This window comes from Pongo abelii, chromosome 2 (genome assembly GCF_028885655.2).
Source record: "Pongo abelii isolate AG06213 chromosome 2, NHGRI_mPonAbe1-v2.0_pri, whole genome shotgun sequence".
NCBI lineage: Eukaryota > Metazoa > Chordata > Mammalia > Primates > Hominidae > Pongo > Pongo abelii.
The window spans coordinates 152336174-152364158 of NC_085928.1; the positions used below are offsets into that span (position 1 = coordinate 152336174).

At 40.3% G+C, this 27985-nt stretch overlaps 1 protein-coding gene across 1 annotated transcript in view; it reads right to left on the reverse strand.

Annotated features, from left to right (window-relative positions):
- PCOLCE2 (procollagen C-endopeptidase enhancer 2) overlaps nt 1-27985 on the reverse strand; it is a 72099-nt gene that overhangs the window by 41960 nt on the left and 2154 nt on the right. The gene's annotated exons all lie outside the window — the stretch shown is intronic.

Here is a 27985-nt window from a genome sequence, read left to right on the forward strand (position 1 = left end):
ATTTTTTGCATTTTTAGTGGAGACGGGGTTTCACCATATTGGTCAGGCTGGTCTCGAACTCCTGACCTCAGGTGATCCACCCACCTCAGCCTCACAAAGTGCTGGGATTACAGGCACGAGTCAGCACACCTGGCCCATGTTTTCTTCTCAATGACACATGAATATATATATTTTTTCAAAAACATTTATAGGACAGAACTGACTTCTATGCAATAATCTAAGAAACAAATCTGAAATATTTTCAAGAAAATATCTCCATAATCTGGAATTTCATCGATAAGTCTTTTATGGGTCAGGAACACAAAATTACACTAATTTTTTCTTTTCTTTCTTGCTTTTTTTTTGAGACGAAGTCTCTCTGTGTCATTCAGGCTGGAGTGTGGAATGCAGTAGTGTGATATCGGCTCACTGTAACCTCTGCCTCCCGGGTTCAAGCGATTCCCCTGCCTCAGCCTCCTGAGTAGCTGGGACTACAGGCACACGCCACCACACCCGGCGAATTTTTTGTATTTTTAGTAGAAACAGGGTTTCACCATGTTGGCCAGGGTGCTCTGATCCACCTGTCTTGGCCTCCCAAAGTGCTGGGATTACAGGCATGAGCCACTGCGCCCAGCTATACTGATATTTTATTAGGAATGAAACAAAAAGCCCTTCCCTTCTGGGATAAGAGAAATCAGAGTAAAGAAGTAAGCACACTTAAAACAGAACAGATGTATATGTGAGCATCCAATGTTCTCTTAAATGAGTAAAAGACAGGCTTTACATGGTAGCATTAAATTGCTACAAGAGAGAACTAAAATTGTTTTTAAATCCAATTCTTATATTAAAAAGTATGTGCATAGTTTACAATATAAAAGTACGTCCATAGTTTTCAACAGCAATGGGAAGTAAGTCCTTGCCCTCTTCCTGCCCGACAGCCACTCCTCAGAAGCAACCAGTGTAATTCTTTCAGACATTTTGCGTGAAATTTATTTCCTTGTTGCTTAATATATTATATGCTTATGCTGCTACTTCTTGACTTAGCCCTTTTAAACTTCACCTCTTTGCTTCCTGTTATTCCCCCTATTCCTCTGTCAAAAAATCTGGTTAAATCCATATTCAAGATTTTCATGACTACAGCCACATGAATATTAAATTTTTCACTGCTGGGCTAATTTTTTTTTTTCATTTTTCCTAAAGCTAATAATTGCCTTTTTGTTGTTGTTGTTGTTGTTGTTGTTGTTTTGTTTGATTGCAATGTCATGATCTCGGCTCACTGCAACCTCCGCCTCCCAAGCTCAAGCTAGTCTCCCGCCTCAGCCCCCTAAGTAGCTGGGATTACGGGCGCCCACCACCACGCCCAGCTAATTATGTACTTTTAGTAGAGACAAGGTTTCACCATGTTGGTTAGGCTGGTCTCAAACTCCTGACCTCAACTGATCCACCCGTCTCGGCCTCCCACAGTACTAGGATTATAGGTGTGAGCCACCACCCCCAGCCCATGCCTTGTTCTTTAAGTTAGCTTAGCTTTCTATGTGCCTATCACTAAAACCCCTCTCAATACTGGCCAGGCACCAGTATTCTATTAGTTCCATTCTCTTCTTTGAAACACCCATTCTGGAGCTCTCCTTCCTCCTGCCCACCGTCTATCCAGTCTGGACTGGTCACTCTCAAGGCCTGCAGCACAGCTGTGGGCTGGGATTTCGCTTCTTCACCAATTCAGGAACCCCCATTCCCAGGACTTCTATGTCATTTTCCTTGCTTGTTTTATTCCCTCATTTTTCTGGAGATCATCCTCCTTTAGTTTTATTATCAAGGGTGTACAGAGATTAAAAGTTTCAGATAGTACACCTCCGAAAATGTCTTTATTATTTTGTACTCAACACTTGTCTGCCAGTTTGGCAAGTTACAGAATTGTAGCTTTAAATGGTTTTCTCAGAACTCTAAAGGCTTTGCTCCACTGCCTTCTAGCTAATAGGCTGATGCTGTTCTTTCCCCTTCTATCTGACTGTCCTCCCCTGCAGAGACTTGTAGGATTTTTGTGAGTAAATTTAACAAAGATGCACCTTGGTGTTTATCTTTCTTCATTCATTTGTGCTGAGCGTTATTTCTTTGATAACTCCCTCCTCTCCAAATTCCCTGTTCTTTCTTTCTAGAACTCTCGTTAGTCTGACTTGGACTTCCCTGACAGGATTCTCTAATTTTCTTATCTTTTCTCTTCAATATTCTACCTCTTATTTTGTTCTACCTGCTGAGTGTCAAGTTTATCTCCCAGCCCTAATACTAATTTTTTTCATTTCTATTATCAAGTTTTTAATTTCCAACAGTGTTTTTCTTGTTGTTTCCTTTGTTTTTAGTATCCTGCTTTGATTTTATGTGCACAGTGTCTTTTCGCATCTCCCTGAGGATGATAATGATCATTATTTTGACATTTTCTTCTGCTCTGCACTGTCTCTGTTTCCTTGGAGTTTTTGTTTCCCTCGGTTTGGGCTCTGCCTTTTCATGTAAGAGGCTTTCCTCAAATGTCTAGTAATCCTCAACTGGCTGTTCATATTCAGAACTGAGGTGAGGCTGACTGGAAGCTCTGTGGCAGGGCTTGTCACCAGTGTGATGGGTACGAGCTGGCTTCTGCCTTGGGCCTCCCAAATATCAGTACCTGGATAGAGGTCCTTTCTCAAGGGCTGTTCATTTTCTCTAAGATTGTTCAATGCCTCGCCTGAGGTGTAAGGACCTTACTGCAGCTTTCATGGGAGGAGCAGGGGGAGAGGTGGGGCCGGGGGTCTCACCATTCTAGTACACAGACTGTAATTACCCTGTTTTCAGTGCCACACCTGGGCCTGACTTCTTCTGCTAGGCTTGCAGTTCTGAAGCCCAGAACCCCTGTGGTTCCCAGAGCATACTCCCTGCCAGGCTGGAGGGAGAAGGTGGGGAGGTAGAAGAGAGACAGCACCCTTGCTGCTGGAGGTGGAGGAGGGAACCTGTAGGGTTAACCGCTCTTACAGAGGCCTTCAAACAGAACTCCAACTTCTAACCTCATCTGCCCTCCTGCCTTCCAAGAAACCAGGTGCCTCCAGCTCCAGAGCCTTTCTAGAATTCTGTGGCACAAATCGGCTTGTTTCCTACTGACACCTCCCTTCTCCTCTGGCAGGGGAGTGTTCGTTCTCTCTCTTCTGTTAATTCAGTCACCACTGACCATCTGCTTTCTTATCTTCCAAAATCTTGTTGGTATCTCTCATGTACTATTAATTCTGTTCCAATTCCATTTGTCCTGTGAGTTTAAACTTTTCAATTCCCTTACTGTAATTCTGGTGGGAAGAGAAATACTGAAATAAATGCTTAAATACATAAATAAATGCTTAATTCATCATGTCTCACGAGAAGTCACTGAGGTGATCTTTATTAGGACATAATAAGAATGATAGATGCTGTATTTGTAGGTTATCTAGAAGACAATGTCATGTATAACATTATAAAATAATGTATAAGAGTACATTTTTAAAATGGAAGCCAGATCTGTTAAGCACCTATCAAATATCCAGAGAACTCCAAAGGACTGAAAGACAGCTATACTACCATCTGTAATGGCTTTACACTATTCTAATGTACACTTGCACCATAATTTATACAAGAAATCTCAAATTTTTCTAAATTTAGCATGTTTCCAAATTTTCATTAATATAAATACTGCTATTATAAACATAATTATAAAAATATTCTTGTGCTTAAGGGAATATTTTTATAGGATAAATTCCTAGAAATGGACCTGCTAAATCAAGGAGTTGGGCATTTTAGATGATTACAGAATATCCCCCAAGAAAAGTTGTACTAGTTCCCATTTTTCACACCTTCTCCTACGCTGGATGCCTATCAATACTTATCAGTCTGGCAGGCCAAAAAAAAAAAAAAGACACCATTGTTGTTTTAATTTCACAGCAGGCATTTGCACGGGAAAGCTTGGTTCACTTAATGTGGCAGAGGCTAGATGTCTGACGGCAGGTAAAAAACAAAAAAACAAAAAACATTGAAGATAGCTTCAGGGTTCCAAGCCCTGCAGGTACCATCCACAATACAAAGGCAGTAAGGAGAGAAAGGTTTGATGTTGTTTTGCTTTAGAGAGAAGTAGGGCAGAGGGACAGAGGGTGTCATAAGTTTGCTTTTGAACATGTCAGGTGAAGATATTTGAGCTGAATGTTGCAATATCATAAGGCAGTTAGAATGATGGTTTCAGGGGAAAAACATTTCAAAAGGTCCAGTTCTCTCAGGAAAGAGGACATTTGATCAGATAGATGGGACATGGAAAAACTTTTACAAGAGAAAACAACGTCTGAGGCCACAGACGACTGTCTTACTCTAGCCAGATGGCTCACAAATGTGTAGCCTCAAATAGCGCGTAAGAGAGGAAGAGGGTGTGGGAAGGGCTGAGAGGTGCCAGAAGCAACAACCCGAGGGCACATCCTTGGGATGGTGGTTAGGTGCATCAACAGAGGAGGCACTTTCATTATTTCCACACCCGTGTGCCCAAGCCTCCCAACAACCTAGCTAACTTTGCTTATAAATTCTTTTCAAACTAAATTCTTTTCCACTCAGACTCCTCCAAACACAAAGCTTTTTAAAAAATGTAAATGAAATTAAAAACAAAACAAAAGTGGATAAACTAGCATGCTATTTAAGAAAAACCTCATGATTCCCGGAGGAGAGTTTAGTCAGCAGAAGAAAAGACAGTGAATCATTTTGCTCAGATGGTGTGGCATTTAAATTAAATGTTCTGTGACAACGACACATTTAAGAAAAAAAAAAATCATAAAAACAAGACACTAGTAGACAAGGAAAAGAAGACTGGGCAGCGTCTCAGAAAGAACTTACTAGTCCAGACTGCGTGAAACTGGCACAGATGGCTTGAAAGTTATGGCAGGGTGGGGGTAATTATGTTCAAACATGCCTGGTACTTCCTGCATGGCGACCTGGTGTACTGCAAAGCTTAGGGTTATTCATAAAATGAGAATACCCAAGTTTCACCAAGCACCTTTTCCTCAAAGCCCTCAGCTGTCTGAAGAGATGGCTGATGTTGATGAGAAGCACTTATGCTGTGGTTTTTCAATTCAAGGAGAAGCTGATTCTTAAAATTAAGAGTCTTTGAATGCCATATAGAGCAGTTCTGCTTTTATCATTTCTCACTTGGCCACAAGTTTCAGGCCAGGGTCCTGGTAGTTCCTTGATATTTCAGACCCAATTCAGGTCAGAGTTTTTCAATCATAAAACACTTTTTTCCTTAAAAAAACAAAACAACTTTATCGAGGTATGATTTACAAACCATAATAACCCACTCATTTTAAAGTGTACATTTCAACAATTCTTAGAAAATGTATGGAGTTGTGCAACCACCACTACAATCCAATTTCAGAATATTTCCATCACTCCAAAAAGATTTCTCATGCCCATCTGCAGTCACTGCTCATTCCCACCCACAGCCTCAAGCAACCACTGATCTACTTCCTGTCTCTATAGACTTGCCTTTTCTGGACGTTCATATGAATGGAATCAAACAGTATGTGGTCTATTGCATCTGGCTTCTTTCACTTAGCATAGTGTCTCTGAGGTCCATGTTGTAGCATGAATTAGTACTGCATACCTTTTATGGCTGAATAATATTCCATTGTATGAATATGCCACATATTTATCCATTTACCCTGTTGATGGGTATTTGAAATGTATCTACTTTTGGCTATTATTAACAATGCTTCCATAAACATCTTTGTACAAATCTTTATGTGGATGTATTTTCATTTCTCCTGCACCTAAAAGTACAACTGCTGGGTCATATGGCAAACGTTTAACTTTAAAAGAAACTGTTTTCCAAAGTGGCTGTACCATCTTACACTCCTACCAGCAGTGTATGAGAGTTTCAACTTCTTCACATCCTCAACAACACTTGTTATTCTCTGTGGTTTTTTTTGTTAAAGTCATCCTAATGGGTATGAAGTAGTAACTTATTGTGGTTTTGATTGCACTTCTCTAATGACTAATGATGTTGAGCATCTCTTCATGTGCTTATTGGCCATTTATATATCTTCTCTGGTGAAATGTCTATTCAATTCTTTTGCCTGTTTTTTTTTTTAATTGTCAACCCTAAAGTACTTTTAAAATACAAATAGAAAAGCATCAAAATTTAACTTGTAATAAAGATGAACATCTGAGTCACACTGCAAAAGCTGGTTTCATACATCCATTTTATGCCAAGAGTGAGAGGCAAAGAACCCCTTACAAGCTTGTTTAATGAAGTTACCCTATACAAAATAAGTGAGTTGACAACAACATCTCTTAAAGAATGCATTGGCTAGGAACACTGGTTTCTCACTATAATTTCTGGATCAGCCATAATTTCTACAGAATATAAAAAGAAACAACATCCTGTGAAGGATGGAGGGCCTCTCACTGCTTTTTAGAGGATAATATAAAAGAGCAAAAATTAAAACACATGAAGTTTCAGAAATAACTACAAATACAGATATTATGTAGTCAGCATGCTCATTATATAAATATGTCAACAAAATCAATGTATGGAGAACTTGGAATAATTTGTGTGACTGGATAGGAAGAAAGGAAATGTGGATATAGTCTTTTAATCTAAGGCTTATTTTTCTCTTTTTAAAAAAGTAGTTCACTTAATATGTTGTTAAGTATCACCATAATAACGATGTCTAAAAGACTCCCTGTAAGCAAGAGAAAAATAGTCAGGATAGGCAAACAGATCAATGGAATAGAAGAGAGTCCAGAAATAGACCCACACATATAATCTTTGGCAAAGGTGCCAATGCTCTTCAATAAGTATGATGGTTGATTTGTATGTGTCAACTTACTGGGCTAAGGAATGTCAAAGTAGCTGATAAACATGATTTCTGGGAGGGTGTATGAGGGGTTGCCTGGAAGAGACTAGCATTTGAATCAGTAGACTGAGTAAAGCAGATCCATTCTCAACAGTATGGGTGCACATCCTCCAATCTGTTGAGGGCCCAAGCAGAACAAAAAGGTGGAGGAAGGGCAAATTCCCTCTCTCTTCTTCCTTGAGCTGGGATATCCATTTTCTCCTGCCCTCGGATATCAGAGCTCCTGGCTCTCCGGCCTTGGGACTCCAGGACTTACACAGAGGCCCTCCTGGTTCTCAGGTCTCTGAACTTGGACTGAATTACACCACCAGTTTTCCTGGTTCACCAGCTTGCAGAAAGCAGATGGTGGGACTTCTCAGCCTCTATAATTACATGAGCCAATTCCCATAATCAATCAATCAATAATAAATAAATAAAATATTTTGACTGTTTCTCTGGAGTATCTCAACTAATATAATGGGTACAAGAACAGTCTTTTCAACAAAAAATGTTGAAAAATATGAATCATAACCCCATCTCACACCATACATAAATTAATTTGAGAGGAATCACAGACATAAATGTAAAAGCTAAAATTATAAGCTTCTACAAAAAACACAGCTATATTACAGGAGTTATTAATAAATTATTTTAGGCAGCTAGAATGGGTAAAAGAGTCTTCAGTAAGGCTTTTTCTTTTAATAAAAAAGCAGCCCCCAAAACATTTCTTTTCTAACAGAAAATGGCCTGAAAAACCAGACCTGCAAGCACTGATGAGCAAGCAGGCTTGCATATGTAAATGCAGGCAGCTAAGAACCAGGTCCACCCAACAGGGCAGTTCCCACTCCCTTTTCTTTGTTGCCACGTGTGCGGGTATCATCGTGGCCAGACAGGTAGAAGCCACGTGCACAGGTCTCATGGCAACCAGCCAAGTAGAAGCCACATTTGCATAATAAAAGGTTAGGGTGGGAGGGCCAGTTTTTTCAAGGGCTATGTGAATGACACGCCTGGTCAAACCAATCCCCTGGACCCTATGCAAATCAGACACCTCCTCCTCGAGCCTCCCAGTATAACTGACAGTTTTCCACCACACGTGGCGGTTAGTCCTCCCTCTGTAGAGGGAGCTGTTCTCTTCTTTCTTGCCTATTAAACTTCCTGCTCCTTAATCCACTCCAGGAGTGTGTCCATGTCGCTAATTTTCTTGGTGCGAGATAAAGGACCCTGGGTGTTTCCCCAGACAAGAGAGCCATATCAGAAGAATATCTTTGCAATCTTGGGTAGCAAGAAAGTAGTAACTGCAAGAGTTAAAAACTACTAAACTGGATTTCAAGTGTTTTAATTTCTGCTCATCAAAAGTAACTGCTAATGAGTAGATAAACCACAGATGGAAAAAAAATTTGCAATACATGTACCTGACAAACTTGTATTTGGAATAAAGAATTACAACTTCATGATAAAAGATAATCCAATAAAAAACATGGACCTAAGACTTAATGCACACTTCACAAAGACCAATATGCACATGAAAAAAAAAGTTCAATCTTACTAGCCATCAGGGAAACAACAACTAAAATCACAACGTGATATGACCAGAATTTTGCCCACCAGAATAGCTAAAACTAGAAAGACTGATGATACCAAATATCAGAATGTGGGGCAAACAGAACTTCTAACCACTGCCAATGGGAGTGCAAAATGGTTAACCCCTTTGGAAACTGGTCTGGCAGTTTCTCATATAGTAAAGCATATACCTACATATATAAAGAAATTAGAAATATCAGTGGTTAGTTTGGTAGCTTTCCAAAGGAGCTACGGCAGAATTGTGGAGGATTGTGACTTCGTCTTGGTTTCAGCTCAGAAAAGTATCTGAGATGTCTGAGAAAACTGAAGCAGAATGTAAAACTCAGAAATGAAATGGTTATAAACTCTTCCCAAATGAATATGTTACTTGAGGATAAGGCAAGGAACAGGAGGAAACAATGATAATTCTTTTGTTTCTCCCATAAAGGCCATTCAATTTTTAAAATAATCAAATATTTATTAAATACCTACTAGGTGTCAGCTCATGTGCAGGGCTCTAAGGAAAGGATAAAGGTAACTGTGGGTTCTGCTCTCAAGGAGAGCACTGTCTAGGATAGTGTTTCTCAAACTTTTGGCCTCCAAGGACCACTTAATAGATACTGGTAATATACACAGTCCATTGTAAACCAAAAATAAAATTCTAAGCCCCCCAACCAACTGAATGGACCCCTCCTCTTGGCCAAGGGCATTCCAAACAACTAGTTCAGCCATGATGGCAAGGGGTGTTAGATACAAGTTCTAAATTTCTCTTCAAAGAATCAATATGTCAGTATGTTCAATCCTTTACCTTCTACTTTTAAACTTAACTTCCTCATAAAGCAACCTTTTGGGATCACCTGCTCCACCCTGACTCATTCTGATCACCTGCTCCACCCTAACTCATTCAGATTACCTGCTACTTGCTCCGCCCTGACTCATTCTCCACCTTGCATAACCATTTTTTCCCCCTGCCAAAGCACTCACACCATCACTCTCTTTAAATTAGCAGATCAGAATTAGTTTAGCCTGTGCGGTCTATCCCTAGCCAGTACGGGAACGACACAGCAGCAGGGGCCATGTGCGTCAGGGATAAGAACCCCTTCCCCTCCCTTGTCCAAGTGTGCGCTCACCATTGCTCCATCTGTAAGGGCGCACTATTCTATAGAAATAACTTGCCTTGCTGAGAGAATTAAATGAAAATTTTATATTCGAATGCTATTTCTTTTGCGGCACCGAAACTTTATATATAACGGGGGTCAGACATGCCTCATTATACCCTCATCCCTTTGGAATCCAGGCACAGGTGACCAGCATTAATATTAAAACAGAGACCTTGGCCATGTGTGGTGGCTCACGCCTGTAATCCCAGCACTTAGGGAGGCTGAGGCAGGTGGATCACGAGGTCAGGAGATCAAGACCATACTGGCTAACACAGTGAAACCCCGTCTCTACTAAAAACACAAAAAATTAGCCGAGCGTGGTGGCGGGCGCCTGTAGTCCCAGCTACTCGGGAGGCTGAGGCAGGAGAATGGTGTGAACCGGGGAGGCGGAGCTTGCAGTGAGCCGAGATCGCACCACTACACTTCAGCCTGGGCGACAGAGTGAGACTCTGTCTCAAAAAAAAACAGAGACCTTAAGACTGACAAAACAGACTCTTTGTAGCAATAAGATATCAACATGACAGATAGCAGGTCCTGAAAGAAATCAAAGTATTTTACCCCAAAATATATTTCTTTCATATATTTTGAAATGGCCTTGCAAAGCTGTCTGTTGGGGGAAAATCTATATTCTGTAGAAAATCTTCCCTTTCCAGATCTTCTCTCTGATCCAGGAGAGAATTAACTAAGAGTCTGGTACCTTTTGAAATCTGATAAAAAATAGAGTCTATCCTCTCTGAAGCCTGTTATCTGGAGACTTCATCTGCATGATAAAAACCTTGGTCTCCACAACACTTTATCTTAATCAGACACTTCTTTCTATTGATTCCAGGTCTTTAGATAATAATTTAACTCTTTCAGCCAACTGCCAATCAGAAAAGTCTTTGAATCCACATATGGCCTAGAAGCCCCCGCACTTCAAGTTTTCCCGCCTTTCTGGACTGAACCAATGTACACCTTATATGTAATGATTGATGACTTATGTCTCCCTAAAATGCATAAAACCAAGCTGTGGCCCAACCACCTGGGGCACATGTTCTCAGGGCCTCCTGGGCCTGTGGCATGGGTTATAGTCCTATTTGGTTCAGAATAAATCTCTTCAAATATTTTACAGAGATTTACTCTTTTTGTCAACACCATCAATAGTAGGCCTGTTTTAAAAAAATAAAAATTAACCACGCTATCTTAAAATTAATACTACTTTCACATGAATGAGGGATAATTTTAACATATGTCAATCTGTTAGGTAATTATCACAAAGGCAGTCACCTTTTTGTTCTCTGTCTCTATTAAGTTAGAAGATCCTAACTCAAAATAACAGGCTGTCAACGGTGGCAGGAAGTGCTTGCTAGCTTCATCAGATGATTCTGGATAGTCAAATCAAATTAAGACCCAGAAGCAACAGAGTGATTCTTCATTACAAACTCCAGTATTATGTAAAATATTAGGTTGACGGATAGATCACACTCAAGATCTAAAAAGTGGACTGTTTAAATTTGGGCAAAAGCAATGAACGTGTCCCTGATTCTCTCTCTGACAGCACTTAGCTCTAGAAAGTATTTTTCATGTTTTGCTGCAGCATCTGGCTAGGGTTTTGTGCAATAATAAATTACTGATTTCTTTGAAGAGTGAAGAAAAACATCAAGCGCTGGGAAGACTCCAAATTCTCAGCAACCAAGCCCTTTGACCACAGTTCAACCTCAACAGATTCTGATGCCTTATTTTCAATGCAAAATTGTGGCATTTTGGTTCGGAATAATAGGCTCAGGATAGGCAAGAAATAGGATTTATTCCTGTGATACACCAGAGCAAGCCATTTGAAACAGAATAAGTGTCTTTATTGCCATTATCAGTGAATGAGGCAATTTTTTTTTAACTATATATTGTTCTTCTTCTCAAAACCTAAGTCATGAGCAGCTTTATCTTCAGCAGCCAGCACACCTACACATAGCTGGATACAGCTACCCAGCTCCTTGAACTGCATGCTTTAAAGACATGGACTCACCAGCTGCCATTTGATGTTTCCAATTTTTGTTACATCCTAAAGTACTGGTCCAAGAAGCAAACTGTTACCTGCTCCCTGTTCTCCCTGATGGTAAAGTCATATTTGGAACAGCAATCTGCTGTGACATCATCACTTGGGGTCTAATGTATAGCTGAGCTTAACATGTCAAAGACAGACCCCCGGCCTCCCCTGCCAAAGCTGCTCCACCTCTGTCTTCCCTGTACAGTTGATTGCATCTCCATCCTTCCAGTTTGCTCTGAGGTCATTCTTGACTCCTCTTTTTTCTCTTATACCCCTCATCTTGTCCATTAATAATTTTTATTGGCTCTATTTTAAAATATATCCAGAAAACGGACCATTCCCTCACCACCTCCATGGTTCCCATGCTGGCCCAAGCCCTCATTATCTCTCATCTAAATTACAACAAAAGGCTCCCAGCTCCTCTCCCTTCTTCCATTTTTGCACCCCATGATCTGTTCTCAGCACAGTATTCAGGGTGATCCTTTTAAATCACAGCCACCTTATGGCACTCCTCTGCTTAAAATCCTGCAGTGTGTTTGAGTGGCTGTGGCTCTTAGATGGTTTCATTTTATGGGTCAACTTGGCTAGATTATAATAAGTGCTTATTCAATCAACAGTAATCTAGGTGTTGCTGTGAAGGTGTTTTTTAGATGTGGTTAACATCTACAATCAGTTCACCTTAAGAGATTATCCTCGATAATGTGGGTGGCCCTCATCCAATCAGTTGGAAGGCCTTAAGAACAAAACTGAGGTTTCCCTGAGGAAGAAGAAATTCTGTCTCAAGACTACCGCGGTATCTTCTCACTGGGAGTTTTCAGCCTGCTGACTTGCACTACAAATTTCAGACTGGCTGCTCCCTAATCCCACAATCACATAAACGAATTCCTTGAAATAAAGCTCTTTATATGTGTATATAGCTGTGTGTATAGATATTCAATATACATATGTACTTATATTAATATATACATACATATTTTTATATACATATACATAAACATTTATATATCTACATCTCCTATTGGTTCTACTTCTGGAGAACCCTGATACAGCCTCCCTGTGCCAAACATTGTCCATTTGCCCCTCCAGATCCACTCTCCTCCCATCTTCACCCTACTCTTCTTGGGTGGTTGACCTAAATGAACACATCAACAATTGTCTTCCAGTTGCTTTTGGCCATGGGAAGCCCCAACAGGATACTAAAAACAGGGAGGAGAGTCCACTCAGGGCATTTACTTTCCTGTCTCTTTCTCTTTGAGGTCACCTTGTGCTGACTCCTGGCTTCTAGTACCAACACCCTCCACACCTCCTTTGGGGACTAGAAGCAGTGACAGCCTGTCTGCCACTTTCTCTGTGTTACTGTACTATCCTTTGTAGCTTGCCTACTCTTCCTGGATAGTCCCTTTGTAAATAACCCCCCTTGAATTGCTGTATTTTGACTGTGCTATTTTCTACGGGGGCCCTTACTGATAGGCTTTCCATTTCACTCACAATGGCCCACTGGGCTCTTCAGGATCTACCCCACTTCTTCCTCAACGACCTCAGCTTCTACGACCTCCTGCTTGTTCATCCCATAGGCCTCTTTGCTGCTCCTAGAACATCCCAGTCATGTAAAGCTTCTCAAGGGCAAGAGTCTCTGTTTGGCTCACTGATAATATCCCACGTGCCTAGAACAGTCCATGCTAAGTAAATATTTGTTGTATAAATCGAATAAAATAATCTCATTGATCCCCATTCCAACAGCCTTTCTTGTTGCATCCATAACAGGTGTTCCACCTTCTGTCCTCATATAGCTCACCAAATAACCCGTAAGGGAAAAAACTCTTGCCTCCTGTTACATGGCTCCACACCACAAAGCGACAATGCCCGTTTCCCTCATATATTTACTCCAGGGTGATTGAATACATATCTTGGGCAAGTGTGAAGATCACAATTTAGCCAGAGCCAAGTATCATCATCAAAAGGATAAGATTTACTATTAATTCATCCTCAGAATATATAAAGAATTTCCCCAAAAAAAGTGCTTTTATTTTCCCCCAAAAGATTTATGGTCTAAATGGAAAGAAATACTGAAAACTTAAATACATACCAAAGGTGATTTTATTTAATGTTATAAATGTTAGTTCAATATTCAATTCTATAAATGTTAGAATTATGATATAACCTCATCTCTTTCATTCAACCTTATATTACTTACATTTTCATAAGCACATGTTGACTCTAAAAGAAAATGTTGGCCGGGCGCAGTGGCTCACACCTGCTATCCAAGCACTTTGGGAGGCTGAGGCAGGGGGATCACCCTGAGGTCAGGAGTTCAAGACCAGCTTGGCTAACATGGTGAAACCCCGTCTCTACTAAAAATACAAAAATTAGCCAAGTGTGGTGGCAGGTGCCTGTAATCCCAGCTATTCAGGAGGCTGAGGCAGGAAAATCACTTGAACCCGGGAGGCAGAGGTTGCAGTGAGACAAGATCGCACCATTGCACTCCAGCCTGGGCAACTAGAGTGAAAATCCATCTCAAAAAAAAAAAAAAAAGAAAAAAATTTTTTAAGTTAACTACGTATATAATATACTCTCTTAATTCATATTAACTGTTAATCTACTATTTCCTTATTTGATGATTTGCAAGTTCAACCCAAAATGGTTTTACACATATAATTAACAAAGTTAACACTAAAATTGCAGCATTATACTCTTTCATCTACAAGAAGCATAATACATATTTATATTTCAACTAACTAGTGGAATGTAAACAGAGAAAGCACATAGGAGCTTCAGTTAATGTTATCTGGAATGTTCACCTATACTGGAAAGTGAGTATTCAGAAACCAACAATAAATCCAAACAGCCTGCTGCTTTGTTCATGTCACCGATGTTGGTACACTGACTGACTGATAGTCACTCAATAGAATCATATGGTGAGAGATAATGACACACTTGGGGGGTGGAACGTAACTACAGACATAGCAGGGGAGGACACAGGAAGAGAACATCTTTTTCAAATGTAGAATTCTACAGAGTACAAAAACTTAGAAGTCTCCTAATATGGTCTGGCTCTGGGTCCCCACCCAAATCTCATCTCAAATTGTAATCCTTACATGTTGCGGGAGGAGCCTGGTGGGAGGTGACTGGATCATGGGGGCGGTTCTCCCATGCTGTTCTCGTGAAAGTCAATGAGTTCTCATGACAGCTGATGGTTTGGTTTTATTTTATTTTATTTGAGACAGAGTCTCACTCTGTTGCCAGGCTGGAGTGCAGTGGCGCAATCTTGGCTCACTGCAACCTCCACCTCCCGGGTTCAAGCAATTCTCCTGCCTCAGCCTCCTGAGTAGTTGGGACTACAAGTGCACGCCACCACACTCAGCTAATTTTTGTATTTTTAGTAGAGATGGGGTTTCACCATGTTAGCCAGAATGGTCTTGAGCTTCTGACTTCGTGATCCGCCTGCCTTGGCCTCCCAAAGTGTTGGGATTAAAGGCATGAGCCACCACACCTGGCCGAGCTGATGGTTTTAAATGTGGCACACCCCCCTCACTCTGCCACGATATAAGATGTGCCTTGTTTCCCCTTCACCTTCCACCATGATTGTAAGTTTCCTGACGCCTTCCCAGCCATGAAAAGCTGTGAGTCAATTAAAACTCTTTTCTTTATAAATTACCCAGTCTCAGGTAGTTTTTTACAGCAGTGTGAAAATGAACTAATACATCTCCTTTTACCAGAAATCTTTGGAAACAAATTGATACTTTTCTTCAGAGATTTATCATTTCTATGCTGTTCTGCCCAGAAGCAGGTGGATGGAGCTATGAATTGATTAATCAATTCATTCTTTCACTCACCTACTACTCTATGTGTCAACCACTATGTTAGCTACCAGGAAAAAGGCCTTGTCCTTAAGAGATTTATAGTTTAGTAGGGAAGGCAGATTAATAAACATGATTATAATACAGGGTGATCAGTGCTATAATAAAGATGTCCCCGAATGCTATGGGAACACAGAGGAAGTGGACATCCGGTGTGTACTAGGGTACACAGAGGTAGTTAGGAAGACTGTCTGATAATTCCCTTCTGACTTCATAATTCTGTTACTTCTAAGAAATATAGTTTTATTTGCAGATATATATAGTTGAGATTCATAGGGAATAATAAAATGATATATGCATAGCTAAGATTTATAGGAACAAATTTTCATATATCTAAGATTTATGGGGCATAAAATAAGTTCATTAAAATTATAATATCCTAACAAAAACAAGCACATTGGGCATCTCCTGGAGTAGCTGCGTGGCTCCTAATGATCCCCTTGTTTAAAAAATTTTTTAACCACAAATACATGTATCTTTTAACAAGGCATAAGTTGTAACCACTAAAGCACAATGGCTCAAGCTCCCAGCAGCTGATGACTGTGCCAGCATCCTCTTCAAAATGCCAGTTGTTTGGGAACAACTCCAGGCGACATCTACATTGGCCTATAACGCAGTCTGGCTTCCTGGTAACAGTGTTCACCAGGTTTTTTCTCTTTTACTTCTGGAAAACAGTTTGGCAATTCCTCAAAACCTAAATTATCACATGATCCAGCAGTTCCGCTCCTGACTACATATGCAAAGGAAGTGAAAGCACTGCATGGTTCAAAATACTCAAAATAGCCAAAAGGTAGAAGCACACCCAAGTGTCAATCAACAGATGAATGTATAAATGAAATGTCCTTGCTGATGGAAGTACCCTGAACAGACCCATGAAGAGGAAATCTCTATTCCAAGGGTGCTCCTTCTTGATGTTCTTAAGATTCCCCACAACAAAGGTTGCAGAGAGTTGTGAATGGAGATGATGAAAACAGTTTCCTCCCAACTCTGCACCACAGTGCAGAGTTCTGGCACCCAGAACCCAAGGCAACATTACTCATAAAAACAGACCCTTCAGCTCCCTCCTCCCCGCTTCACATCCCCAAAGCATCTCTCAAAAGTCAAAAACCAAAGAAACCAAACATAAAGAAGCAAACCCAACCTACCACCCTCACCACAGGAACTAACCTTAATCCATGAGCAAGGCCTTTCCATTCATAAACATCCAGGAGACATTTTGTGCTTTACTTATGATGGGCAAGAAGCCTCAGAGATACTGTCTGCTGCCACATAATAAATCATTGCACCCAAAGGAGTGGTGACCTCACAGTTTCTCCAAGAACCATCAGTGGGTAGACTCTTTGCATCATCTAGGTTTCCACTCAAATGTCACCTCATCAGTGTCATTCTCACATCACCATCCTATTTTATGGTTTCTCTCCTGCTTCTAGAATGTAAGCACCATTAGTGCAGGGACCTTCTCACTGTGTGCCCAGGATGTGAAACAGGCCATGGCACATAAGTGTTCAATAAGTATAATATTTCATGAAGAAATAATATTTTTTGAGTATTTACCATTTGCTAGGCACTGTTCTTAATGCCGTACACATAATAAGTAATTTCAGTCCCAAAGCAATCCTATGAGGTAGGGAGTATCATTATCCACATTTTATAGATGAGGAAACTGAGGCACAGGGAGGTTAAGCAGCAAGCCCAAAGTCATACAGCTCGTAATTGTTACAGTAATCTCCTGCTGCACAACAAACCACCCCCAAATTTAGTGGCTTAAAATAATAATGTACTCTTATTTGTTATGGTTCTGTGGGTCACTGGTCTCAACTGGATGGTTCTAGCTTGAATTCTCTCATGCATTTACTATCAGTTAGGAGCTTGGGCTTGAGTCATCTGAAGGCTCACTGGGCTAGCCCTTCAACATGACTTCATTCACATGTCTGGCACCTCAGCTGAGAAGACTGGAACTACTAGGAGCTTTCTGGACCTCTCTCTCTCCACAAAGCCTCTCTACATGGCTATGTTGGGCATCCTCACAGCATGGTGGTCCTTATACGGCAGCTTCGTATGTTCTTGCCCCAGAAGTCATGCAATGTCACCTCTGCTCCATCCAGTTTGTTCCAAGAGCAAGCCCAGATTCAATGCTGGGGGATGCCAGAAAAAGGCATGAATACCAGGAGGTGTGATGACTGGGGAGGTCATCTTTGGAGACTCACCAGCACAATAGTGGAACTAGCATTTGAACCAGGCTGTCTGGCTCCAGAAACTACACTCTTACAAAATACACTTGTAACCACCATATCATGTTGTGTCTCTATTAGGAATAAATGAATACAGTCTTTACTTAATTTGTATAATTAGTGGGGCCTATTCTGATGATTTGGGACTCCAAAGGTAAATTAAAGTCTCCATCTATAAACAGAGAAAATTATTTGCAATTTTTAACTGACAATCTTTCCTCTACTTTGAAAAGTCTTAACGGTTACAGAATGCCCTTGGTTGGTGATGGGGTAGGCGGTAGCTGGTTGAAGTAGGGAGGGTTTGGAAGCGCTTCTGTGGACAAAGTCCATGATCTTATGAAAGATCATATTTTAAATGAAGAAAGGACATAGTGAGTAGGAATGGGTATTTCCAATGGGAACTCGCCATGCCCCAAAGGGATTACCAACCAGCTTGAAACAAGTTGGCTTGTAGACAAGTTCTGCACAAACACCACACTTCTATTCCTTATTACAGACCTGGAAGAGAGGTTAAAAAATAAATAAATAAAGCAACACTACCATTTATTGAATGCCTGCTTGTACCAAGCACTGTGCCAAGGGCCTTTCATCTACTGCCTCCTTCAGTCTTCAGATTAACCTTACAAGGCATGTTTGACCATTATATCCAGGATACTAACTTTAGAAAGTCCCAGAAACTTAATCACATACCTAGTAAATTAAAAGCTGAACAGGGATTTGAACCCATGTCAGTCTGACTCTCCAATGCCCATTCTTCTAGTAACTGAGCAGTATCACACGTACCACCCTGAACCATGATCCCTGTCACCCTGTGCCACCATTCATTGTTTCTGGGACATCTCCCCAGTGAGTAAGAGCCTCCTTACCTCACCCAGCCCCATTCAGGAATGTGATTTTTCAATTATTGCTGTTTCTGTGCCCAATCCAGCACCTGATCTCTGGTAAGTACTTTACAGTTTTAATGAATTAATGAATGACTATTTGGAGGAGCTCAACTGTAGCCCAGGGATTTCAGAAGGTCTGTGTCTAGCAATCAAACCCTTATAATTCATTTCTAGGAGCATTTAGCAGGAGTAAAATTGCCCCTGGGTTCCCTGTGCTTTTCTTGTCAGTCTGGTCCATGTAACAGCCCATCTTTGATTAAATGGTCTCTCCCTCCCTTCACATTTTTGAAAACACTATTTTATTATATGCAGTACTCAGGAGCGGCTTGGGGGTGAGGCGGTAAAAGAGAGGTGATATTTAGTGGCAGGGCTTATGCTTTGGGCAGTTATAATTCCAACTCCCCACTTCCCTGTGGGTGTTCCATTTATTTCGGGATGTTTATATTTGTTTCTTAAAGACTTGCCATACTGACCCTCATGATCGACCAAATAATGTATCTGAGGAAAACACTTATTTTCTCCCAAGTTCCTAGAGTAAGAAACTCAAGAGTCCCCCAAAGTGCTATTGCCACCCTTGATAAAGCTGTTAACTCATAAGGTGCAACTGTCTAAGTTGAGAGTGGGGATTACAGTTTTCATAGGATTGAAGAACAATCCATACACTAACATTTCTCTGTACAAGAAACATGGGAAAGTGACAGCACACAAAAGCACTCTCCTGACTCTAAGCAGAGCAATGTGGGAAAAGAAATCCCACTTTGGGAGACCAAGGCGGGCCGATTGACTTGAGGTCAGGAGTTTGAGACCAGTCAACATGACAAAACCCATCTCTACTAAAAATACAAAAATTAGCTGGGCATGATGGTGGGTGCCTCTAGTCCCAGCTACTGGGAGGCTGAGGCAGGAGAATCTCTTGAACCCAGGAAGCGGAGGCTGCAGTGAGCTGAGATCACGCCACTGCACTCCAGACTGGGTGACAAAGTGAGACTTTGTCTCAAAAAAAAAAAAAAAAACCGGAAAGAACTCCTTAGAATTAGGAGCCCTCTAAATGTTTCTCTGGTCTTCAGCATTAAGCAAGCAATAAATGTGACTGTTCCCTTTTTTACTGTCAAAACCTGAGAGATTTTAAGGCGTTTTCAAATTTATGGTACAATTCTTATTTGCCCATAATTTCACATCATAAATTTAACTCTGGAGGTGGTGAAGGGATATAAAAGTAATTTAATCTGTCTTTTAAATAATATATTCTTAAAAATCCTTTCTGAGTGTTTTAATTATACTAAATGCCTTCTTGATTTATACTACTTTAAAAAAAGTGTTATCTTTATGTTCTATTTTTATATAGTGATGTTTCAGGAAAGAATGATTTTTGTTTGGTATGAATATGTTATTAAAGAGAATCCCTTTCAGAAAAAAAAATATACATGAAGACTTCATGTTTTCCCATTTTCTTTTCTACTCATTAAACCTCTTCTAAGGCATCTGCTTGAACACAGCACTAAAAATACAAGCAGTACAAATAAGTATATTTATAAAACATGAAGTTTTCAATCAATAAAAACAGACTTGATTTCCATGTGAAAGAGCAAAGAAAAAGAAAACTAAAACAAGCAACAGAAGCCTTCAAAAGCAGGCAGAAAGCTAAACAAATTTAGAAAAACTGGACTGAGGCCCCAGTGGGAAAATGTCACCTACACTGCTTGCTCATTTATTTAGGATTTATATTTGCCCTGCTTCCCAGAAAAATTTAAGGCAATAATGAAAACTTTTTAATTTTTCTGCTATCTTAATAACTGACATCTAATTGAACAGCTTATGTGCCATAAGAATTGTAAAGTTTTGGCTGGGCACGGTGGCTCACGCCCATAATCCTGGCACTTTGGGAGGCCGAGGAGGGCGGATCACGAGGTCAGGAGATCGAGACCATCCTGGCTAACACGGTGAAACCCCGCCTCTACTAAAAAATACAAAAAATTAGGCAGGCGTGGTGGGGGGGCGCCTGTAGTCCCAGCTACTGGGGAGGCTAAGGCAAGAGAATAGTGTGAACCAGAGAGGCAGTGCTTGCAGTGAGCCGAGATCACGCCACTGCACTCCAGCCTGGGCGACAGAGCGAGACTCCATCTCAAAAAAAAAAAAAGGAATTGTAAAGTTTCCAAATTATACTTTCTGGATTAAAAAATAAACAACCCCAGCCCCCCCACCAAAAAAAAACCCAAGCTATAGTGCTCTTATCCCATTCATATAGTCTTGGATATGCAAACATTTTCTGTTAGTTATACTCATTTTTACTATTCTTAAATAAAAATAATACTAACTCAAGCATTGGGTTAAATTACTATTCAGGCAACTGAAATAATGAGCCTAGTGCAACCAATGTATACATATACATTAAAAAAAAAAAAGCCCATAGTTAGGATTGGAATTTAAGTCTCTATATAATTCTAAATCCTACGTGCAGTTTAAGGCCAAGAAATATGTGTTTAAAGTCAAAATTCCATTCCCCTATCTGTCCTGCTGTGGTTATACCAGGCAAATAATAGTTACAGTAATTTTAGAACCCCTTGCTATACCCTTAGGTATAATTAAGTGACTTAAAAGTTGAGTTCCTGCCTAAATTCACCATTTGTTTTCTCAAATTATACACCCAGCACTGATCTTACTAGACTATCACTATGTCTCAATTTTCACAAACCCTTTGCTCACCACTGCTGACTTTCTTCTCATGAAGCTATATAAAAGTTATTGGGAAGACATAAATCCCAATCACATTTTTAATCTACTAGTTCCTTCAACTAAATAGGAATGCCATTTAAAATTGATCAGGCATCTGGAGGATGGATTAAGTATGATGACTTTAACATATGTAAGTTATAAAATTGCCCTCAAGGCAATGTTACAGGAATGCCTTCACATAATTGTTTATTAGGCATCTTTGGAAATATCAAGGCACATATAAAATAACCCTGGGAAGTCAAACAAATCCTTACAAAAGATACAGTAACAACTTATCCAGTCTTAGAGTAGCACACATGTAAAACAGGTCATACTCTTTGCACGAAGCAATAATTATTTTCATCTTAACTAATCTTAAGATCTTCAATAATTTTTAAAAGTGAAAATAAGCTTTATTCCAAATTATCAACACTTAAAACTGCTTACAGTGGGCATTATAATAATTTACACACATAACCGTTACCAATTCTCTTATCTAACTGCTCCCCACGAGATTATAAACTCCCTGAGGACAGAAATTATGCCTTGTCTTTCTACCCCCACAGTCCAATGCAATGCCTACTACATAGGAGGTGCTCAAAAACTCTTGGTGAATATTTGATAAATAAGTGCATGAGAGTATAATGGTATCCCTGAGTCAGAAAGTTTTGTGCTAACCTTTTCATACCATTTACAAGTATGACATTAGTTAAGACACAAGTTCTTTAGACTTCAATTTCCCCACTTATGAAATGGTCATAATAAGGGCTGTCACCCCGACCCCAGAGAATCGGATGCAAATAAAATAAAATAATTCAATATATTTGAAGGTATACTAAAAACTATATATACTATTATTATTTTTAGTTCCATGATTTCTATCACAAGTATATAGTCATGCATTGTTTAATGATGGAGATACATTCTGAGAAATGCATCATTAGGTGACTTTGTTGTGCAAATATCACAGAGTGCATTTATACAAACCTAGATTGTGTAACCCACCACACACCTAGGCTATATAGTATAGCCTATTGCTCCTAGGCTATGACACTGTACAGCATGTTCCTGTACTGAACACTGTAGGCAAATGTAAAATAATGGTAAATATTTGTGTATCTAAACACAGAAAAGGTACAATAAAAATATGGTAATATAATCTTATGGCACCACTGTCATATATGTGGTAGTCATTGACTGAAATATTGTTATGGGATATGTGACTGTATTTCACTCTAGCTGAACAGAAAAACAGATGTAATTATAAAGATGGTAATACTTCAATTACCTGGAGAATCTGAAGACCTTTCTATGTAAGACAACTTATGCTTTTTTCTTCATGGAGTAGCTAAATAAGCAAAATTTTGCCACATACTTTTCACTTTAATGGGACTGCCTCTACCCACTGCCACATTCTCCTCCCATTTCTGTCAAAGGTCTGTGACTCTCTAGCCCTCCCACATCATCATCATCATCATCATCATCATCAGACAGGGTCTTGCTCTGTCACCCAGGCTGGAGTGCAGTGGCACAATCATAGCTCACTGTACCCTCTGACTCCTGGGCTCAAGAGATCCTCTCATCTCAGCCACCCAAGTAGCAAGGACTACAGATGCGTACAACCACTCCTGGCTAATTAAAAAAAAAAAAAAAAATGCAGAGACGGGGTCTCTTTACGTTGTTCAGGCTGATCTTGAACTCTGATCTTGAACACCTTGCTGCAAGCGATCTTCCTCCTCGGCCTCCCAAAGCATTGGGATTACAGGTGTGAGCCACCATGCCTAACCTCTCCCATATTTTCTTCATAAAGGGATAAAAAGTTGTATTCTAGGTGGACCCCAAGACTAAATTTTTGCTCAACGTTTGCTGATTTTTCTCAGGCTAGATTTATGCTGAGAATAACTGAAACCTTAAATAATTGGCTAATTTCAGTACTTTTAAATTATAAATAATAAAAACCTAATGATTTTTAACAATAGGACCACATACATGGATTGCCTCATTTTATGTTTGTTTATCATTATTATTATATTTTAGAGAAGAGGTCTCACTCTGTCGCCCAGCCTGGAGTGCAATGGTGTGATCACAGCTCACTCCAGGAGCCTTGAACTCCTAGGCTCAAGCAATCCTTCTGCCTCTGCCTTCCAAAGTGCTGGGATTACAGGTGTGAGCCACTGCACCTGGCCAGATCATCGCCTTTTAAAAACAGATTTGTAAATTATGCCCAGTTTTAAATCTAAGAACAGAATCAATTCCAGCGATCTCTGCATAACAATTGCTGTTTCAGTTAGATAATATAACAGCAATTGCATTAGACATTCAGATGTGATATTTGGTTTTAAGTTTGGAAACCAATTTTAGGCCAGGCGTGGTAGCTCACGCCTGTAATCCCAGCACTTTGGGAGGCAGAGGCGGGTGGATCACGAGGTCAGGAGATTGAGACCATCCTGGCTAACATGGTGAAACCCCGTCTCTACTAAAAATACAAAAAATTAGCTGGGCATAGTGGTGGGCGCCTGTAGTCCCAGCTACTCGGGAGGCTGAGGCAGGAGAATGGCGTGAACCTGGGAGGCAGAGCTTGCAGTGAGCTGAGATTGCACCACTGCACTCCAGCCTGGGCAACAGAGCGAGAGTCTGTATCAAAAAAAAAAAAAGGAAACCAATTTTAAACAAAAATTCCTATATATCTGTTCAAGGAGAGTTCCCAGAAGATTCTAGGCTTTAAGTTTCCTCTGGTTTGCAGTTACTATAAACAAAGCTTCAGCTGGTTTCACTCAGCCACCCATACCATATGCAGCCAAAGTCAAACTCTAAATAGAGTTGCTTTCACAAGGTCTTATTTTTGCTATTAATGTCTTTCTTTTTCTTTTTTTTTTTTTTGAAATGGAGTCTCGCTCTTGTTGCCCAGGCTGGAGTGCAACAGCGTGATCTCGGCTCACTGCAACCTCTGCCTCCCGCGCTCAAGTGATTCCTCTGCCTCAGCCTCCCGAGTAGCTGGGATTACAGGCGCCCACCACCACACCCAGCTAATTTTTGTGTTTTTAGTAGAAACGGGGTTTCACCACATTGGCCAGGCTGGTCTTGAACACCTTACCTCAGGTGATCCACCCACCTCAGCCTCCCAACGTATGTCTATTTTTCTTTAAAAAAAAAAAAAAAACACACATATTTGTGTCGAATCATCAATATGTATCTCTAATTCTATTATGGGAATTATAAAATGAACAAGTTATGAATGAAAATATCAAGGAACAGAAGTATTGATGATTTGCTGAGTTTGCAATGAATTTATAATGAAGCTATTAATGGAATGGTGATCTTTATGCCAGGGGTGCCTGTGGAGCACAGAATGTAAGATGCCTGATGGGCTTTGTCTCACTTCCCACTCAGGGCCTTGTGAACACATCCTAGCAGGTAGCTCCCCACGTGTTTATCATCTCTAAATTCACCTATGTGTCTCCTGCACCCAGCACCATGCCTCATGGGCTCTTCTAAATGTGTCCTGCCTATGTTGCAGTGAAATACATCACACCAGCTGTGTTTTTGTTCACAGTGGTCCACTCTCCCCTACTTCTTTTATGGATCTCAGAGATTTTTTACTGTTGTCTCCTGCACACAATCTCGAACTGCAGAAGAACCACTGTAATAGAGGGGTCCAGGTGGTGGGATGTCAACTTTTGGAGCTTCATTTCTTGCTGCAGGGCTTAATACAGGTGGGAGTTATTGGTTCTCGTTCTTAAATAAATTAGGGTGACTTATGCCTCACCCCAATCCTATTGTTCTTCCAAGCCTGCTTAGAAGACCAGTCACTACTTTCCAAAGGATTATATATACCTTAGCTGTCAAATCACATTTAACTCATGCCCACGTTCCCGTATATGAGAATTAGGGGATTTTATGCAGATGACTTTTAGGTTATAGTCCCCAGAATCAGCTCCTACAGGAAACTAAGAAACTCTCAACCCCATCATGGGTTACAAAATATTCAACTATTTCTTAACACTCAAATTCTCTAATTTAGTCTCTAAGCATACATTTTTGAGAACACATACAGTAAAAGTAAAAAACCTAAGACCAGTTAAGGCCATCAACTCTTGGTGATAAAGCTGAGTCGAGAGTCTTGAGTTCCAGTTACAGCTCCAACAACTACAAAGAACCAGTAGCAGCTTCCCTATTTGCAAAGCAGAAGTACAACTAAGCAGCACAGAGCACCTCTGTCCTCAACATATCCTTACGTGAGTAAAATTAAGCATAAAATTTTTCTATTAATAGCATAGCACTGTCAACAAGAAAAATTGTGATGACAGAAATACCATACTACATATTGTCCAGTAAGGCAGCCACTATCCACATGTGGCTATTGAGCACTTGAATGTGGCTAGTATGACTAAGAAACTAAATGTTTAACTTAATTTACATTTAAATAGCCAATACAGTGTGTTGGAACAATGCAGCTAAGAAATTGCTATAAAAATTTTAAAGTACTATAATGTAAGGACACATCTAAATTTCCAATCTGTGGGCTGTACTTCCGCATCAGAAAGTCCAACACGAAGGACTGGAAGTTTGGTGGTAACAACTAGGATTCACCTTTCTTAAAGCAAAAGTTAAAATCAGACATTTCCCATTCTTCCATTGATATGATAGAGTTTAATGAAAACCATTTAGCGGTGAAAGCTACCATGCTGGGACACATCTCCAGTTTGGACGAACAGAATAGGAGGCCAGTGAGTGAAAGCAAGATATTTCCCCTCAGCTACAGGAACTACAGTTTAAGGACCACTCTGAGGCTTTTCCATCTCCAGTGGCCTCCGTGATATTTTAATAAAAGTGATACTGAATCACTCAATGGGAACACTATTCTTGGTTTACTGACTGCAGGAACAGAAAAATGGGCTGGACCAACCAGCTTTGGAAAAACCTTTAATAGATGGCCTTGGACAAGGCCATAGTAGAGCACAGTCCTGTCTGGAATGGCTAAGCAGGGAGACAGAGCCTGGTGCATGTACCCTTCTAGCTGGTGCCACTATACACTAACTGCAGGCAGAGCTGCTGAGAAAACACTGTAGGCAGAAGACTCTACATTTCTTCATCTTCTCTGCTACCACCTTGTCTACTCCACCATCTTCCCTCTCCTGGATACCACAACAGCTTCCTAATTGGTCTCTCTGCTTCTACTCTTAACTCCCTACAGTTCATCTTCCACACAGACACCAGATAAGCTCATTCCTCTGCTTAAGATCTTCCAGTGACTCCTACTCAAAACAAAATTCAAACTCCCCACCGTGGCTACAGAGTCCTGTTTACCTTCTTTGCTTCTCTTCCCACTGTCCCCTTGCTCATTCCATTCCAGCCACTCCGACCTCCTTAATTTGTTCTTCAGACAAATCAAGCTTCTTCCCCACTCAGGCACTGAGTTGAAGCGTTTTACACTATCTCATTTTGTCTTCACAGTAATCCTAAGGTTTAAAGGAGGTAGATCCTGGACACACAGTTTATGGCGATGAAACTGGAATTTAAATCCAGGGAAGTGACTGCTGAGCTCACAGGTTTTCCCTTCACAGGACATCCAGTTGGAGCATCCATTTAACTTCCCCACTCCTACACAGGAAATCATGCCTCTCCTGAGGCAAACCTTTCCTTTATCAAGGAAAGCTTTCACTGGACGTGCCCCCCAACCCCAGTTTAATGTCACATCAACACTGTCCGCAATACTCAGAACACATGGCCAACCATGAATTTCTACTTGGGCACATGAGGCCTCTGAGCCATTGATTTTCTAGGGTCATTTAAAACTTACGGCCATTTAATTACATTTAAAACACAATCACGATATGAAAATCAAGCTGCTTTTATTTTTGTTTCAGAGCCTTATTTGACATTTATGTTAACAGTATTTCAAACTTATTTTCTATGACTTCTCTTGTGGCCACATGTGCTATAATAAAATAATGAAATCTGTACCAGTTTGTGACATGGTTGGCATTTTACAAGAGGCCGTCAAGGCATGTAAGAGCTGAGTTTTATATTATGGAAGGGGACCTCTCATATCTGCCTGCAAAATGACCTCAGTGGGAATACTTTATTGCAAAGTAGGTTTTACTTTACATAAAGTTGGGTTTACCAACTGCCTGATCAAGTCAATTTCTATAATCGTTTCAGGCCTCAGCTTCCCCATCTATAAAATAGGGATGATAATAGATACTTTCTCATACAGTTGTTTTGAGGATTCTGGGTGATTATACTTGTTAACTACTTGGCACGGTAAATGCCTGGCACACAGTAACTGCTAGTTTACACAGTCAGTGGGGGCTACTTTTTAAAAAATCTAAGTCCTCCAGTGGCACAATCTGACTGAAAGAAGCTCTCAGTGAACCAATGTATTCAATTACTAAACAACTTCCTAACAACGAAAAAGTGAAGAAGGTAACAGTCAATGCTATGCTGACTGGAAAGATGGCTCACTCTAGTTGACTCTAAATCAGTTAAAAAAAAATATGGCTGTCTCTAAATCCAGCTTATCTTGACTCAGCATAATCTATGTTATTACTAATCAGCATGGACTTTTTATTGGCCCTTGGCTGCTATCTAGATTCCCACCCCCCTCCCCCCTCAATTCTCTATTCTTAGACTGCCTTTAGAGGTGGTTTCAACCCAGGAACATTAAGTGGGCTTTTTAAATTTTTTTCTTTTTCCTTTCCTAATGGGCATAGAGT